We start from the raw sequence: 19,836 nt of genomic DNA on the forward strand, positions 1-19,836 counted from the left end.
AGAAAAGACCTACTATATCTTATTTGGAAACAAATCAACAAATGCAATTCAGCTTCAGATAGATAATGTAAACATTAGCAATAAAAATGATGGAAAGTTTCTTAGCCTATACTTAGACAAGAGACTCAACTTCCGCACCCATATACAATACATAACTAAAAAGGTTTCTAAAACAGTTGGTATACTGTTTAAGATCAGATATTATGTACCCTACTCTGCTCTCCTCTCACTCTATTATGCACTTATCTATCCCTATTATTCTTATGGCGTTTGTGCTTGGGGTTCAACCTCTGCAAACTACCTCAAGCCCATCATCATCCAGTAAAAATCTGCTATCAGGACAATAACTAACTCTACCTTCAGACAACACACAGCTCCCTTGTTCAAATCCTTAAACATGCTAAACAAATTCACTCCATACATTCTCCTGTGTAAATTACGTTTATAAAGCCCTTTTTCTAACTGCAAACCCTGTTCTGAAACTCTTCCTGGACAGATGTAATAGAACACATGGCCACGTCCCCACCAGACATAAATATCTCTTTGATATCCCCAGAGTCAAACTTAATCTATGTAAACACTCTATGTAAATAAAGGGACCTAGTTTATGGAACTCACTCCCTTATAATGATTTGAAAAGCTGTTCAACTTCTGCCATATTCAAAAATAAAACCAAAAAGTACCTGTAGTACTTTTTAAGTACGAGGGAGTAATGCGCAAAGCGTCCCTCACCTGTGACGTCACAGCGTCAACTGACGCCATATCAACACATCGGCCATTTTGTCGTCAGTTCAGTCATGGCGAGGACTAACCCTTCATGCAAACTGCACCTACTATCAAGAAGAAGAAGATTTTGTGTTCCACCGATAGTATTATCGTAAGTAAGCACTTATATTTTATATTTTATTAAATTAATTGATTCTATTTTTCTGTAATAAAGGTCCAAAGGGTTGTTAAGGAACAAGGGTGTAGCGATACCGACGCTCAGTGCGCTCAACTCACACCAAGGTATCACCTGTGTAGCTTCTGTAATTAGTGTTAATTAGTTATGCTATAAGATAATGAAGCGAGTATAAGATTAACTCGCTACAAGGGTACTGTGTTGGGAGGTGAGGGCTGTTACTGGTGTCTGTGGGGATGTGAGGACTTGTACCAACCACTATCACCACCAGTACCTTGTCTTGCACCCTGCTTAGTTTTCCTATTGAGATATGAAGTATTATTGCATTCATATAATTATTCATTCATTGTCATTACTATTTTTATGGGCTATGTTCTGTTACCCTAATGCTTTTTACCCCTGGGCATGTCCATTTACTCTCCAGCCCTTCACAAGCCACTGCTGCACCCCCTCCATGCCCATACTTACTGTGCTTATTCTTACAGGACTGCACTGCATTATGTGGTGCTCACTGCCTGGACACCTTGATACATGCATTATAGGGTTCTGGTAGTTGTTCTACTCACCAAGCCCTTCCAAGGCCAGGCTTGACATGTGAGAGCTTGATCCAACAGGCTGTTGCTTGGACAGGCCCCTCAGGCCCACATATCCACCACAGCCTTGTTTGTCCGGCACTTCAAAATCAAATGTTTATTTACGTAAGGTACATACATATTTTTAGGTAAGGTACTCTTTATTTGGGTAAATTTATCTTCGTAGTATTTAGCTTTGGCTCGTCTAATTATCTTGGATAGCAATAACGAGTAATTCTTTGAGAATTCTTTGGAGACAATTCCTAACCTATACTTCTCCCAACCTATACTTCTTCTCAAGGTCATCTTCACTTCTTGAAGATGTTCAGGTTTTCTCTTGAAGATGTCGACGGTTGTTCCAGCAATACTGTATTTCTTTTATTGCTGAAAACCTGTTTTCAGCCATAAAAAAATAATCCTGAATCCAGAAAAAAATCCCTTTTGTATCGTCTGGAAATTTTCAAATATTGCTGATCAAACCTGAGTCTAAATTATTTGTATATATTATGAATTACAGAGGTCCCAGGACAGGGTTTTTAGGCACTCCACTTACATTTTCCCACTCTGACTTAACCCCCATTTATACAAACTCAGTCTTATCTTTTAGCTAATAATTTATTGTACACACCATACTCAGCCTGTGTAGGGTAGTTTATTGTGCATGTGTAGTATATATATTTGTGTAGTATATTTGGTATATTTAATGCCTCTAACCTCTCCTCATAGTTCTTGTCCTTCAGTTCTGGGAGCCACTTAGTAGCATGTCTTTGCACCTTTTCCAGTTTGTTTATGTGCTTCTTAAGATATGGGCACCATACAACCGCTGCATATTCCAACTTTGGTCTAACAAAAGTCGTGAACAATTTCTTGAGTATTTCGCCATCCATGCATTTAAAAGCTCTGAATATTATCCTTTACCTGCAATTGGTTGTTGCTGTATTTATAGAATATGATTTGTTCTACTTTACATTTGTTTGTTCCTTTTTTTCAAAATTTCTTTCTGCCTCTCTCCTCACTGCCGTGTAGTTGTTTCTCTTTGTATTACTGGTATGTTTGGGGGTTTGGCCTCTTCGTATATTGATTCCATTTTTGTGTCTTTTGGTCTCTGTCCGTCTTGAAATTTCAGTTGAACAAATCCTGTTTCCTAGTTCTGCATCTTTGTTTTGGTATAAATGTTTTTGTTCCTTTATCATATATTTCACAAAATTGACATACTGTGCATTAATTCATCTCAATTACTTCCTTTCCTAACAGCAAGCCTTTCCAGTAAAATTCTTTGAATTCTTTTCTGACTTCCAGCCTAATGTTTGTTTTATCCTAGTGTGTATGATGCCTAGCGTGTGTCTGGTGCCTGTTGTGTTAAACCGAAGATAAATGCATAAGTATAGGTCAGTAATTTCTCCAGCTTTGAAAGGGGCTTTCATTATGCAGCAGTATTCCACTCTAGAGAGCACTAGCGTCTTGAAAACTATCATCATCGGTATAGCATCTCTAGTGTGAAAAGTTCTTGTTATCTATCCTGTCATTTTTCTTGCAGTTGTGACGGCTACTTTATTGTGTTCTTTAAATGTAAGGCCTTCTGACATCAGTACACCCAAATCCTTTACGTTGCTTTTCCGTTCAATGTTATGATTTGACTGAGTTTTGTAAGTGGTTTCCGTTTTTATATTTTTTATTTTTTCCGTAGCGCATGAGCTGAAACTTATGTTCGTTAATCACCATGTTATTTTCTGTAGCCCATAGAAAGACCTGATTTACATCTGATTGGAGGTTTGCCGTGTCCTCTATGTTGCCTACTCTCGTGAAGATTCTAGTGTCATCTGCAAAGGATGATCAAGTACTATAGGTTGTGTCCTTGTCTATGTCCGATATGAGGATGAGAAAAAGTATTGGAGCAAGCACAGTACGCTTGGGGACTGAGCTCTTTACGGTTGATGGTCCAGATTTTATTTTGTTGACTACTACACATTGGGTTCTATTAGTCAGGAAGTTGTATATCCATCTGCCTATTTTTCCGGTAATTCCTTTTGAACGCATTTTATGTGCAATAACACAATGGTCACATTTGTCAAAGGCTTTTTTTTGTCAAAGCGTTTTGTTTGTCTTCCATGGCATCTAGTGCCATGTCAGAGTGGTCCAGCAACTGTGATAGGCAAGAGCGCCCTGTTCTGAAACCATGTTGTCTGGGGTTATGGAGATGCTGTGATTCCATGTATTTTGTGATCTTACTTCTTAGCATTCTCTCAAAGATTTTTATGATGTGCGATGTTAGTGCTATCGGTCTGTAGTTTTTTGCCTCTGCCTTATTTCCTCCTTTATGGGGCGGTGCTATCTCTGCTGTTTTTAGTATGTCAGGGACAATGCCAGTATCTTGGCTTTGTCTCCAAAGAATGTGAAGGGCCTGCGATAACGTTTTTTACAGTTCTTGATGAATATAGAGTTCCAAGAGTCAGGGCCTGGTGCAGAGTGCATAGGCATACTGTCTATGGCTTCTTCAAAATCCAGTGGGGATAGGATCACATCTGATTTATGATTTGATGTTGGTATCATATCCATGAAAAATTCATTTGGGTTATCAATCAGATGGATGGAGAGCTACACTCGTGGTGTCCCATTTTCCCAGCACTCTTTGTCATATAATGCTTTGAAACTTTTGACGGATTTGGCCTCCACCACCTTCTCACCTAACATGTTCCAACCGTTTACCATTCTGTTTGCAAAAGTGAATTGTCTTACATTTCTTCGGCATCTTTGTTTAGTTCGTTTAAATCTATAACCTCTTGTTCTTGAAATTCCAGGTCTCGGGAAATCTTCCCTATCAAGTTTATCAATTCCTGTTACTGTTTTGTACGTAGTGATCATATCTCCTCTTTTCCTTCTGTCTTCTAGTTTGGAATATTTAATGCCTCTAATGTCTCCTCATAAATCCTGCCCTTCAGTTTTGGTATGAATGTTTGTGTGCCTTCATCGTATATTTTGCAAAATATGGAATACATCTCATTTACTTTACTTTAAGAATATGGTTCGATCAATTAAAAACCCTCTTGTTCAAATTGCAAAGAGACTGAAAGAGATGCAGCATGCTCAATGGATTATATATTAGTGATTATTATTAGGATTATATATTAGTGAATCATATTAGTGATTCAATTATTATGGTCATAAAACAATAAACAAATAGTTTTGGTGTTATTACACTCTATTCACAGGTTATATATAAGTATCTGCATGTTTTGTTCACCATTACAAACCACTAAGTTGGTTTGATTTTTGTTGAGATTGTTATTTATGATAAGATTCCTTACGTTATCTGAGAATGAAGCTATGTCGGTATTGGGAAATCTATAGATGGCACTTATAGTCAAGGAGGATTTAAGGGATTTACTGGAGAACTTGGCAAAGGTATATTCACAATAGTCGTCTCTATTACTAATGAGACTATTGCAGATGAAGGTATCTTTGTAAGATATTGCTATGCCACCTCCTTTTTTTATTAGGCCTGCAGTTGTGAATGGCTTTATTATCAGCCAAGTTGTAGCATACAACATAGCATATATATGTATATGGCATACATATATATATATATATACACATATATATATATATATATATATATATATATATATATATATATATATATATATATATATATATATATATATATATATATATATATATATATATATATATATATATATATATATATTGATTTTATACCCGCATTAGGTCAGGTGATAATACAATGAAGGTGAAAACATGGGGGGATACATAAGGGATAAACATAGGGGCTGCAGAAGGCTTATTGGCCCATACGAGGCATCTCCTATCTAAACACAAAGATTAATCCAGTGTAATTGGCCTGTTATGTTGTAACATAACATATATATATATATATATATATATATATATATATATATATATATATATATATATATATATATATATATATATATATGTTATAAATGATGTACAATTAATTGGTAGGTGATATTATATTATTAATATTTTTTCATTCTTGCAAAGCCTTAACAAAGTCATTAACATGTTAATATAAACTTGATCACCTTCCACTTATTTTCTCATGTGCTACCTACATGTACAAAACCTTATTCCTAAATGCATATTTTGTTCTGAAGCTTGTCCTTTATATGTTGTGTATCACCATCTCTGGAGAGTTTTATCTGATTGATGTATAAATTACTTTTAATTTTACAGAATATTATTGTTATACTGAATTTATTATTATATAAATAACTTAATTTTACAGAATCATCTATCAACGCACATCCACAAGTTGAGGAGGAGGATGTGACCTTCCAGATGTCTGAAGTACTGAAACAGGCACCAAACAGGCCTGGTGGATCTAGGTACAAGGTAAAATAATTTAAATTTTTTTTTTTTTTTTTTACTAATTGTCCGATATATATATATATATATATATATATATATATATATATATATATATATATATATATATATATATATATATAATATGTATGTGTGTGTGTGTAATTACCTAAGTGTAGTTAAAGGATGAGACCGTCTTCCCAGCACTCTTTGTCATATAACGCTTTGAAACTACTGACAGTCTTGGCCTCCACCACCTTCTCACCTAACTTGTTCCAACCGTCTACCACTCTATTTGCGAAAGTGAATTTTCTTATATTTCTTTAGCATCTGTGTTAAGCTAGTTTCAATCTATGACCTCCTGTTCTTGAAGTTCCAGGTCTCAGGAAATCTTCCCTGTCGGTTTTATCAATTCCTGTTACTATTTTGTATGTAGTGATCATATCACCTCTTCTGTCTTTTAGTTTTGGCATATTTAATGCCTCTAACGTCTCCTCGTAGCTCTTGCCCTTCAGTTCTGGGAGCCACTTAGTAGCATGTCTTTGCACCTTTTCCAGTTTGTTGATGTGCTTCTTAAGATATGGGCCAACTTCTGTTGTTGGGCACCACACAACAGCTGCATATTCTAGCTTTGGCGTAACAAAAGTCATGAACAATTTCTTTAGTATATCACCATCCATGTATTTAAACGCAATTCTAAAGTTAGAAAGCGTAGCATAGGCTCCTCGCACAATATTCTTTATGTGGTCCTCAGGTGATAGTTTTCTATCTAGAACCACCCCTAGATCTCTTTCTTTATCAGAATTCTTTAAAGATTTCTCACATAATGTATAGGTTGTGTGGGGTCTATGTTCTCCTGTTCCACATTCCATAACATGGCATTTATTAACATTAAATTCCATTTGCCAAGTGGTGCTCCATATACTTATTTTATCCAGGTTTTCTTGAAGGGCATGACAATCATCTAAATTTCTTATCCTTCCTATTATCTTAGCATCATCAGCAAACATGTTCATGTAATTCTGTATACCAACTGGTAGATCATTTATGTAGACAATAAACATCACTGGTGCAAGAACTGAACCCTGTGGTACTCCACTTGTGACATTTCTCCAGTCCGATACATTGCCTCTGATTACTGCCCTCATTTTTCTATGTCAGAAAATTTTTCATCCATATTAGAAGCTTACCTGTCACCCCTCCAATATTTTCCAGTTTCCAGAACAACCTCTCTATGTGGAACTGTCGAATGCCTTTTTTAGGTCCAAATAGATGCAGTCAACCCAACCATCTCTTTCCTGTAATATATCTGTTGCTCGATCATAGAAACTGAGTAAATTCGATACACAGGATCTTCCAAATCGAAAACCATACTGTCTGTCTGAAATTATATCATTTCTCTCCAGGTGTTCTACCCATTTAGTTTTAATTATTTTTTCCAATATTCCAATTCCAATTTTTTCCAATAATGTGTGTGTGTGTATGTATATTTGTGTTGTTGAATATGACCGAAAGTCAGTCTTTCTGCCCCTCTCCTTACTGCTATTGTTGTTTCTCGCATCTTTGTATTGCTTGTATGTTTGGGCAATTTTTCCCCTTTTCCTAGTTCTGCATCTCTGCTTTAGTATAAATTTTGTTGTGCCATTATCATATATTTCACAAAACTTGACATACATCTCATTTACTTCATGTCCTAACAGCAAGTGTTTGTCAAATTCCTTAAGGAAATATCTGAGTTCCCCATAATGACCTCTCCACAAGTCAGGTTTTTCAACTGCTTCAAGCTCATTTTCTTCCAGATTATAATGCATTACATACTTTATTCCCAAAAAGACATGGTCACTTTTACCCAAGTGACCATGTCACTTGGGTAAAAGGAGGGAGGTACTGAAAGGAGGAAAAGGGAGGTACCAAAGGAGGGAGGTACTGAATGATAAATATATCTTTCTCTTTCCTGGTAAATATAATATCCAGCATGGAGGGAACATCCCCTTCCCTCATCCTCGTAGCTTGTTTAACATGTAGAAACATGAATGTTTACAGGGTGAGGTTTACGAAATTATATATATATATATATATATAATTGGTCTCTGGTCTATATATATTATATATATATATATATATATATATATATATATATATATATATATATATATGTATGTAAGTTTGTGTGTGTGTAATTTATATAAATAAATAATTAAATATTAATTTTGTTAATATCTTTTCAGGGAAAACTTGCAAGTACAATTCGTATACAAGAAGGGCAACAAGAGCCAGAGGATGTCTACTAAGAAAATATATAAGTCTTTATCCTCACACTCTTGATATATGGTCTTCTCTGGTCTCTTTATTTTCTCTCCTCACAAATGTCCCTTTTTTTTATTTCTTTTACGTTTCTCTCCTGTTTTTCTTGTCTTTTAATCTCTCCTTTCCTCCTCTCTTCTAACACCTCTCGTTTCCTGTCTCTTCTAGCTTCTCTCTTCCTTTACTTTTTATATTTGTGGTATTCATTTATGTCATTTTTATCTTGTATATTTTTCTTGTATCTTTTTCTTATCTTGTGTTTCTCTTCCCCTTCTCTTCAATGATTTCTCATTTCTCTCCTCTCTCTGTTGTTTCTGTTCTGTCTTCTCTCTCCTTGCCTTAATTTTGTCCTGTCTCCTCTTTTGTTGTGTGTGTGTCTTTCTGTCTCTGTCTGTCTCTCTCTTTCTCTCTCTCTCTCTGGCTCTCTTGCTCTCTCTCTCTCTCTTTCTCTCTCTCTCTCTGGCTCTCTTGCTCTCTCTCTCTCTCTGGCTCTCTCTCTCTCTGGCTCTCTCTCTCTCTGGCTCTCTCTCTCTCTCTCTGGCTCTCTTGCTCTCTCTCTCTGGCTCTCTCTCTCTCTCTCTCTCTCTCTCTCTCTCTCTCTCTCTCTCTCTCTCTCTCTCTCTCTCTCTCTCTCTCTCTCTGGCTCTCTCTCTCTCTCTCTCTCTCTGGCTCTCTCTCTCTCTCTCTCTCTCTCTGGCTCTCTCTCTCTCTCTCTCTCTCTCTGGCTCTCTCTCTCTGGCTCTCTCTCTCTCTCTCTCTGGCTCTCTCTCTCTCTCTGGCTCTCTCTCTCTGGCTCTCTCTGTCTCTCTCTCTCTCTCTGTCTCTCTGTCTCTCTCTCTCTCTCTCTCTCTCTCTCTCTCTCTCTCTCTCTCTCTCTCTCTCTCTCTCTCTCTCTCTCTCTCTCTCTCTCTCTCTCTCTCTCTCTCTCTCTCTCTCCCTCTCCCCCTCCCTCTCTCTCTCTCTCTCTCTCTCTCTCTCTGGCTCTCTCTCTCTCTCTCTCTCTCTCTCTGGCTCGCTCTCTCTGGCTCTTTCGCTCTCTCTGGCTCTCTCTCTCTCTCTCTGGCTCTCTCTCTCTCTCTCTCTCTCCCTCCCTCTCTCTCTCTCTCTCTCTCTCTCTGGCTCTCTCTCTCTCTGTCTCTCTCTCTCTCTCTCTCTCTCTCTCTCTCTCTCTCTCTCTCTCCCTCCCTCCCTCTCTCTCTCTCTCTCTTTCTGGCTCTCTCTGGCTCTGTCTCTCTCTCTCTGGCTCTCTCGCTCTCTCTGGCTCTCTCTCTGGCTCTCTCTGGCTCTCGCTCTCTCTGGCTCTCTGGCTCTCTCTCTCTCTCTGGCTCTCTCTCTCTCTCTGGCTCTCTCTCTCTCTCTGGCTCTCTCTCTCTCTCTGGCTCTCTCTCTCTCTGGCTCTCTCTCTCTCTCTCTGGCTCTCTCTCTCTCTCTGGCTCTCTCTCTGGCTCTCTCTCTCTCTCTCTGGCTCTCTCTCTCTCTCTGACTCTCTCTCTCTCTGGCTCTCTGGCTCTCGCTCTCTCTCTGGCTCTCATATTTCATTTGATTTAAAAATGTCTGAGATTTTTTACTTAATCTAAGTTATATTGCATGGTGCTAATATGAATATTATACATGACTGTTTTTTCTTTTCTTTCTCTTTCTCCCTTTCTTTCTTTCTCTTTCTTTCCTTCTCTCTCTTTTTCTTTCTCTTTCTACATGAATATTATACTTGACTGTGTTTACATTCACTTGTAGATTTTTATTTTTAGTTAATTAGTCCTAAACTTTTGATTAATAGATTTTTATTATTAGTCATAGAAAAACTATAGTGTTATATGTATACTCGGAAAATTTTACTTGTTTTAGTTTTAAGTAACAATAACTGCTTATAACGTCAGACTGATCTCAGCATGACATGAATCACAGGCTGCTTGATCACAAAATCTATTGTGTTCACATATTGCATATATAGATTTTTAAATTTTTACTTTTATATTCTGTTATAGATAGTCTATATATTTCGAGCTATTACATATATTTTGTTGTATTACTCATTCTTAATTAAATAAATATAATATTTTAATTCTCTTTTTGTACCCTATTTATTTGTAATTTACACATACATATATAGGATGTCCATTTCTATCTCAGATATGTCTTCTTTCTTTCTCTCCCTTTCTATTTCAGATATGAATTACAAAATTATTATACCCTAATTTACCCTAAACGCTTTAATGTAGGTAATTAAAAGATCATAAAAAAGTTTTTAGAAATGTTAATTATATACGTTCTAAGGTTGTATATAAAAGTTCTCAAAAAACCTTTTCTAAACGTAATTATAAACGTGCTGAAAACAATGAAATGTCGTTTTTAGGATGTTTTAAAAACATGAAAATGTTTGCTGGGTATAGCCGACACGTTCGTACCCAGACATTTTCGTCTGGCCGGTGTAGCCCGGTACGTCAATTCCACCACGTTTCGTTCGTACGCTGTAGCACAGTACTCCCGTGTTTTTCCTCGGTTTCGTGTACCAGATGTTGGTCTGCCTGGAGTGCCCGGTTATGCGGCCCCCTTCCCCATCCCAAGTTTTCAGCGTCCAGCCTAATGCCTGGCCGTGCGGTCTGCCGCTTGAGCGACTTCAAATCAAATCAAATCAAATGTTTATTTAGGTAAGGTACATACATACAAGAGATTTTACAACGAGTGATGGATTTAATTCTAATTATTGCGGTCATTTATTATTTAATTCTGTTCAATTTTTTACATTCCTTTATTTAGACTTTCAGCTTGATTAGTTTCATTACGCGGCAAATTTAGGAAATTTATAGCCTTGCTTACACCTCTTGCCTTAAAAAAATTCTATTTTCGTAAAAGAATTCGTATTTTCATGTCAATTTAGTGAACGGGAGCCCGCTCCTGTTTTGGTGATTTATGTTCCTCCATCATTAGCTATACCCTTACTTAAATAACTTGTTATATTCTTAGTCTTTCAGTCATGATGCGTATTAAGACTTGCCTCATTTATTCCTCAATTTAGCATTGCGCAAGCCTCTGAATTTAGATCCTTTAGTTTTAGAGGTAATTAGGTATTCGTTTCCATGTCAATTTAGTGAACGGGAGCCCGCTCCTGTTTTGGTGATTTACGTTCCTCCATCATTAACTAAACGCTTACTTAAATAACTTGTTATATCCTTAGTCTTCCAGTCATGACGTGTATTAAGACTAAAGTTATTCCTCAATTTAGCATTGAGCAAGCCTCTGGCTTTAGATTATTCCTGCACTTGATTTATGAGTCAATTACCCTCAGCAATTTGTTACTGCAATTTATGCATTGCGTTTGCTCCACGTTTTATTTAACTTTTGTGCCGCAATTATGTTTGTGTAACTGCCGATTTTGTCATTGAGTTTAAGTTAAGTCAGCTAGGATGAGCTAGTTAGGTTATACTATGGTGTCTTTCAGTCACGACGTGTATTAAAGACTTAAAGTTTATTCCTCAATTTAGTCGGAAGGTACTGCGGCTTCCCAGCCGACGTCCTTCCTGTGACGAGTTAAGCCGGCGATGTTTTTATTTTATTTTTATTTATTATTTATTTATTTATATATATACAAGAAGGTACATTGGGTTTGAGAGAATACATTGGATAGTACAGTATTTACATTCTTGTAAAGCCACTAGTACGCGCAGCGTTTCGGGCAGGTCCTTAATCTAGCAGATAATTTTAAGTAGGTAATTTCAATCAGAATTGATAAATGAAAGATACATTACAAGAGAAAAATGAGATGAGAGAGATAAGTAAGTATTTTAAAGCACATTGTTATATTAAAGCTCTGATTGATTACATTGACAGCTTGATTAGTAATTTAAACAAGATTAATAGACACCATACAGCAGATTGACAGCACATATAAGACAGCAATGATCACAATGGTAAAGATGTTCAGAATGGGTACATAAAGATTGGGAGACTGGGTAGCAAAAGATACAGATAACAAGATTTATAAACACCATACAACAGATTGGCAGCACATATAAGAAAACAGCAATGATCTCAATGGTAAAGATGTTCAAATTGGGAACATAAAGGTTGGGAGATTGGGTAGCAATAGATACAGTGCAATTTTAAGGCAAAAAGTGATAAACTATGAAGATGAAATTAGGTACTTTTTAGTATTGATTTTGAATGATGTAAAAGTTGGACAGCTTTTCAATTCAGTAGGGAGTGAGTTCCATAAACTGGATCCCTTTATTTGCATAGAGTGTTTACACAGATTAAGTTTAACTCTAGGGATATCGAAGAGATATTTATTTCTGGTGTGGTGATAATGGGTCCTATTATATCTGTCCAGGAAGAGTTTCAGACAAGGATTTGCATTTAAGAACAGGGTTTTGTAAATGTAGTTGACACAGGAGAATTTGTGGAGTGAGATTATGTTTAGCATGTTTAGGGAGTTAAACAAGGGGGCTGTGTGTTGTCTGAAAGCAGAATTTGATATTATTCTGATAGCAGATTTTTGCTGGGTGATGATGGACTTGAGGTGGTTTGCAGTGGTTGAACCCCATGCACAGATACCATAGTTGAGATAGGGATAGATTAGTGCATAATATATGGAGATGAGAGCAGAGTTAGGAACATAATATCTGATTTTGGAGACTATACCAACTGTTTTAGAGACTTTCTTAGTTATGTGTTGTATGTGGGTACTGAAGTTGAGTCTCTTGTCTAGGAATATGCCAAGAAACTTTCCATCATTTTTATTGCTAATGTTTACATTGTCAATCTGAAGCTGAATTGCATTTGTAGATTTGCTTCCAAATAGGATGTAGTAGGTCTTTTCTATGTTAAGTGTTAGTTTGTTGGTTGACATCCATAAGTGGACTTTTTTTAGTTCATTATTAACAACATCATTTAGTGTATGTGGGTTGGGGTTGGAGTAAATGAGGGTAGTATCATCAGCAAACAAAATAGGTTTCAGAATGTTAAAGACATTAGGCAGATCATTAATGTATATAAGAAATAGTAAGGGTCCCAAGATGCTGCCCTGTGGCACTCCAACGGTTATTGGTAGAATGGGAGAGATTATATTATTGATGGCTACACATTGGTGTCTATCACTAAGATAGGATTGGATATAGTCCAGTGCATGGCCTCGGATTCCATAATGATGGAGTTTACATAAGAGGTAATCGTGATTAACAGTATCAAAGGCCTTTCTCAGGTCAATGAAGAGTCCAATTGGAAACTCATTTTTGTCAAGGGCTGAGTAAATTATATCAAGGAGACTAATAATTGCATCGTTGGTACTCTTTTGAGAGCGGAACCCAAACTGACAGGGGCTAAGAATGTCGAATTTTACGAGATAGGAGTAGAGCTGTTTGTAGATAATTTTTTCAAATATTTTTGATAGTATGGGTAGGTTCGATATTGGTCTGTAGTTGTTTATGTCTCACGGATTACCTCCTTTATGAACTGGCGTTACTCTTGCGTTTTTAAGGATATCAGGGAAGGTATGACACTCAAGGGATTTGTTGAACAGCAGAGCTATAGGTGGTGCAAGGGCATGGGAGGCGCTCTTGTATACAATGGATGGGATTTCACTGATGTTCCCAGCTTTGGTTTTTAGTGAGTGTATGATGGACACAACATCTGACGGGCTGACTGGTGAGAGGAGAAGAGAGTTTGGATAGCTGCCTGAGAGATATGTGTTGATATGTGTCTGAGTCTGTGGGATTTTACTTGCAAGGTTAGCACCAACCGATGAAAAGAAGCAATTAAATTCATTCGCCATTTCTAAGTCAGATGACTGTGTAAGGCCATCCTTAGAGAGTGTTATCTGGTTGTGGGAGTGTTGTTTAGTTCCCAGGATGTTAGAGATGGTATTCCATGTGCTTTTCATGTTGCCTTTTTGCTTCTTTGAATCTAGTCTCATAATATGAAAGTTTTGCTTTTCTTATGATACTGGTAAGCACTGATGAGTACCTTTTAACTACTTCCATTGAAACTAGGCCACTCCTAAATTTCTTTTCGTATTCATGTTTTTTGTTGATTGATTTAATTATGCCACTTGTGAGCCACGGGTTATTTTTTCTTTTATCAGTTACTTGTTTGGTAAGGAGGGGACAGTGAGTGTTGTAGAGGCTTAGAGTTTTGGAGAGAAAGTGGTTAGTTGATGAGTTTATATCCTGTGAATTATTAAATTCAGATTCCCAGTTAATATTGTGAAGTGCATTAGAGAGATTGCCTAAAGCTGATTCACTATGTAGCCTGAATGAAAGTTTTTTGGTTTCTGGTGGTGATGTGTCAATGTTTGCTATGAGGAAGGTAGGATAGTGGTCAGTTGTTCTGTCATAAATTACCCCAGATGTAAGGGGAGCTGTTATATTAGTCCATAGGTGATCCAGGGTAGTGGCAGATGTTTGAGTGACTCGGGTGGGCTTGGTGATTGTGGGGATTAGCATACAGGAGTGCATGCTGTTACGGAAATAGTCAACTTGAGGGTTGTTTTGAAGACCCAGGTCAATATTGAAATCACCTCCCAGAATGATGTGATTTTTGTTGAAATTGTTATTTATGATAAGATTCCTTACATTGTCAGAGAATAAAGCTATGTTGGTATTAGGAAATCTATAGATGGCACCGATTATAAGGGAGGATTTAAGGGATTTACTGGAGAACTTGGCAAAGGTATATTCACAATAGTCGTCTCTATCACTAATGACACTATTGCAAATGAAGGTATCTTTGTAATATATTGCTGTACCGCCACCTTTTTTATTAGGCCTGCAGTTATGAATGGCTTTATAACCAGCTAAATTGTAGAGTTGGGTATAGTCATTACTTAGCCAAGTTTCTGTTAAAATGATGAAAGATAATTTAGTACCTAGTGCTGTGAGTAGTGCATTTATATCATCAAAATGTTTACCAAGTGACCTAACATTTTGGTTGTAAACTGATAAGCAGGTGCTGTTTAGGAGTTTGTTTTTTGCAAGATTTGCTGTGTAGTACCTGCAATAATGATGATCAATGTGCTGATTAGTGTGGATATGGGACAGAAGATTTCGATCAGGATCAATATCAGTAAGCATATAGATAAGAATGTCACGATACAATAAGATAAGCAATTACAGGAACAGATGAAAACTAAATCTGCAGTAAAATAGAAAGTAATTATAGCAAAACACAACAATATAATAATATAACAATACAATAAGAGCTTACAAAGTATTGAGTCTGCTAAAATTAGAGAATAATTATGGCAAAACACAACAATAAATGCAAGTAAACAAAAGAATTGAAACAATTAGAGGTAGAATTAAGGTCACTAGATAGCCATGGAGGATACACAAGTTTGGTGGAGAGAACAAAAAATCAGTAGAGACTGTCAAGATGAATATATAAAAAAAAAATTTGACTGATAATTGTCGAGTAAAATAATCTTAAAGATAATAAATTTTATTTAGCTTAGTTTTAACCTATAATTAGTATGAACTTAATTAAAAGAACAAAAATGAGATCAATAATTGATTTCAATAAATGACATAGATCAATACAATTAAATTTAAAATTTAAATGGAATAGGGTAAGATTAGATTTAAGAGTAAAATTTTACAATGAAACTGAGGTAGATGCTTCCATAAGTGCATGGAGACTTGATGGATTATTTAGGAAATTATATGAATGAGAGAACATTAGGTAAATGGTAAGGCAGACAGCACCTTAGACAAAGTTAGATTAAGTTAGGTTAGGCTCAGGCACTGAAAGAGTTATTTTAAGTACTGGCATTGGTCGGGTTCAGGTTTTCAGATATACCACAATCACTTAAGAAGGCCAGTAGATGTTGGTCACATTTTATTTCATATCTTTTTCCTGTACTTTCCTTCTTCACAAAAATCGTACCATTCCTAGTGTAGCACTGCTTGATAAGACCAGGGTTTTGTTTGCGAATTTGACGCAGCCTGAAGAGGAGGGATCCACGCTGCTTTGTAAGACACTCATTTATATAGAGGTTGGTTTTTTGCTTAGCAGCTGATTGTATGAGGTCAAACTTCGCAGAGGGATTTGCAAGTTTCTCCTACTGTTACGGGGACTGTTTTTATCTATCCTAATAGCTGATTTGATTTCAACACTGACTCTGATCTTTGAATTAATTAGGGTGTGGGCTATGTTACAACAATTCTCACCTTGTTGTTCAACAGGTAGATCAGTAGAGCTAATTATCAGGGAGTCATGAAGTTGTTGTTGCTCTTGGTCATCTTCGGAAGCCGCCTGGTGAATCTGAAGGAGATTGATCTGTTTTTCCAGCTTTTGAAGGAGGTCACTTTGAGCTGAGAGGGTTTCTTCGGCCTGAATCTTATGTATTTGATCCATTGCACCATTTGCAACAGTTTGTAAGTTGAGAATTTCTTGGTTGTTGTTCGTCGACGATTCAAGGAGGCGGTCTATGGTTTGTTGTTGTCGGGTGACTGTGGCTTGGAGGGCCGAAATAGCTTCAGATTGCATTTTCACAAGGTTGTGCAGTTTCTGAAGCCATGGGTTACTTTTGAGAGGTTTGAAGTTTAGACAGGGAGCCATAGATTGAATGAATTCTACAGCTAGAATACAGTTACAGCTAGCTGGAATACAGCTACAGCTAGCTGTATTCTACAGCTACAGCTACAGTTTTCAGTTTTATATTTATTTGGTCATATAAATAGGCGGCCTCCCAGGCCGCTGGTTTATCCAGACGTGTTAAATTGTCTGCCCGGTGTAGCCCGGATGTCACTGCGGCCCCCCAGGCCGCTGGTCGCGAAGTTCCAGCTGAAGCGTTCCAGCTGACGTGTCTTTTTTCACTCCTTTTCGTTATTGTATTTGGTTGTATTTACCTCGGCTCAAAGTGTTAATCCCGTTTCTCTAACGAGTTATAGTCCAGCTTTATTTTGAGCATACTTTGTTTTGCAATTTATAATTATTTATAATTAGTTATAATTAATTATAGTTATAATTGGTTTATACTTTTATTATTTACACCATTTATTTACGATTATTCATATAATATATTTTATTACATTGTTAGGCTTTTCCAACGACGTCGTCCCAGCCGGTGTTGTTCCTGCAGAGGATGGGCCAGCTGGTGGCTCGGCCGTAGCTGTTGCAGCGGGCGCCTTCACAGACTCAGCTAGTTTCAGCAGACGATGTTACAGCTGCTACCGCCCCAGTTCCATGTTAGGCTTCCCGGCAGCCGATGCTTCAGTCATGAACCTCCAGCTGAAGCGTTCCACCCGACGTTGCGCCCATCAATTTATCACTCTTTTCAGTTTTGTAATTCTCGCTTTCCCAGCTTCATGAATTGTTCCCGTTATTTTCTAGGACAGTTATATTCCAGTCTTTAGCCTAAATTGTCTTGCAGCTGGCCCTCTACTTACTGGTGGCCAGTTGCCGCTATTTTCCTCCCTTTATCAGATGTTGATGCTCCAGCTGTCGATGTCCAGCTGCAGGTGCCCAGCTCCGATGTTCCAGCCGCTGATGGCAGGATTTTGCAGTTCAACATTCGGCAACGGTCGTTAAGTTAATCCATTATTTTGCACAATTTTGACTATTGGTGTTTGTGTTATACACGCTACGTTAATGTGGGTTAAGGTCCAGGCACTACCCACGTGCATAATTCTTTAACTTATAAAACCCGTGCTTATTGTACTTGAGTTATTAACTAAGCCAGCTAGGTTGTGCTAGTTGCCGTGTCACAGGCCTCTTGCCTCTTGCTTCAGTTTCCCTGGCTTCGCATTTTCCACTAGCCTACTCACTTTATTCCCGCTCAGGATGCTTTGTCTTGTTGCATGTGTCTTTTACTGTGTTTACAGTATGTTTGTTTAACTTTTGCTTTGCCTTAAGTTATTAAGTCAGTTAGGATGTGCTAGTCGCGGTGTTACGGGCCCTTGTCTCCTGCTTTAAGTTTCTGGCCCTGCATTTATGTTTAGTTTCCTCTGTAAATTATTACTGTTATTACGGGTAGCCTTGCGGCATATTTGTTGTTTCTCCTGGTTACGTTATGTGGTTTATCATTTACGGCCTAGATGTTTACATGCCCGAAACGCTTTGCGTAATAGTGGCTTTAGGCATTGTATGTACTAGCTCTATCTATAAAGCCAACAAACTCTGTAAAATCTCTTTATGTATGTACCTTTACCTAAATAAATATTATTATTATTATTATTATTATTTACCCTATCACAGTTTAATTCAATTGATGCCCTCCCAACACCAGCTGCAGGTTTTACTTCCCGGTGGAATTTTATGCTTGTTCGCTCGACTTTGTTTAAGTTGTTAGGTAAGGCCAGTTAGGCTGAGCGAGTGGCTACTCGCCGTCTCAGTTATCTCTACCTTAAGCTTTGACGACCTGGCGTCGTGCGGTACGCCGTTTTGGTGATTTATAATTTATATTATTTGTGAACAATTTTAAAATATATCTTATGATTGCTAGACTTTCAGTTATGAGTTGTATTACTTCCGCAATTTATAGCATTGCTTTCGCCTCATGCCTAAAAATTTGTTATTGTTGGACTCGCAATTATGATTCGTATTTAACACGGCAAATTTTTCCCGCAATTTACACTTTGCTTAAGTTTCACGTTCAATTTGTTATATTAAGGGACTTTCAATTAGGATTTGTATTAATCTATTGCTTTGCCTCTGCGCCATTAAGTTAATTCAGCTAGAGTACGCTAGTTGCAGTGCATTCGGGTTGGGTCCCCCCCCCCCCCATTTTTTCCTCTGGTTATTTCGTCCTATTACACTCGTTTCCCTCATTATATATTCTAAATATTGTGCATTATATTTGACCACCCATTCTTCATCGTTTCGGCAATACATTAAGATACATTTGGAATGCTACAGAGAAGTTTCTCAGCATGGCCTCGCGCACGGCGTCATGCAAAAACTGGCCATGCGGCAAGCATAAGCCAGTCAGTTAGCATGATGTCGGCCACCATGCTGTTGGTCAGCAGTCAGCCAGCATGTTGTTGGCCATACGGTCGCTAACGTTCTTTGGCCATCCGGCCTTCTGGGCTAATTTACTCTTCTTGTTCCTTCGCCATTGTTGTTTCTTACTACGTAATAGTATTCTATTTACAGTCTCCGTGGTGTAGTGGTAAGACACTCGCCTGGCGTTCCGCGAGCGCTATGTCATGGGTTCGTATCCTGGCCGGGGAGGATTTACTGGGCGCAATTCCTTAACTGTAGCCTCTGTTTAACACAACAGTAAAATGTGTACTTGGATGAAAAAACGATTCTTCGCGGCAGGGGATCGTATTCCAGGGACCATAGGATTAAGGACTTGCCCGAAACGCTACACATACTAGTGGCTGTACAAGAATGTAACAACTCTTGTATATATCAAAAAAAAAAAAAAAAAAAAAAAAAAAAAACTCATCTATCATTAGGTTAGGGGCCCTTACCTCCAACTGCTATTCCTTCCCCTGTGCTCTGCCCACTTGGCGCACAACGTCGGCTTCTTATGTTCCCTTTTTTCGCAGCCACGACAAGCCGGAACCCCCCCCCCCCCACCTTCCTCACCCTACTGCGGCGAGGAAGAGAACGCGAGCCGGATATTCCTCTTATCACCGTTACAACGCACGCAGCGGCGCCGGGATGCAGCCGCCCAGGGCCTACGTTAATACTATTATCTTCCCTTATTTGCTGGGCTATATGGTAGTATTAATATTATTCCAATCGTTACTGTCATTCCAGTATTATTTTATT

General features: G+C 37.8%; 1 long non-coding RNA gene across 1 annotated transcript in view; it reads left to right on the forward strand.

Annotated features, from left to right (window-relative positions):
* The first annotated feature begins 928 nt into the window (after window positions 1-928).
* LOC138359244 (uncharacterized) overlaps window positions 929-19,836 on the forward strand; it is a 597,135-nt gene continuing 578,227 nt past the window's right edge. The window contains exons 1-2 of the long non-coding RNA XR_011225863.1: window positions 929-1,622; window positions 5,741-5,847. This is a non-coding gene — a long non-coding RNA (uncharacterized lncRNA). The remainder of the gene's footprint in view (window positions 1,623-5,740; window positions 5,848-19,836) is intronic.

The sequence above is a fragment of the Procambarus clarkii genome, chromosome 90 (assembly GCF_040958095.1).
Source record: "Procambarus clarkii isolate CNS0578487 chromosome 90, FALCON_Pclarkii_2.0, whole genome shotgun sequence".
Classification (NCBI taxonomy): domain Eukaryota; kingdom Metazoa; phylum Arthropoda; class Malacostraca; order Decapoda; family Cambaridae; genus Procambarus; species Procambarus clarkii.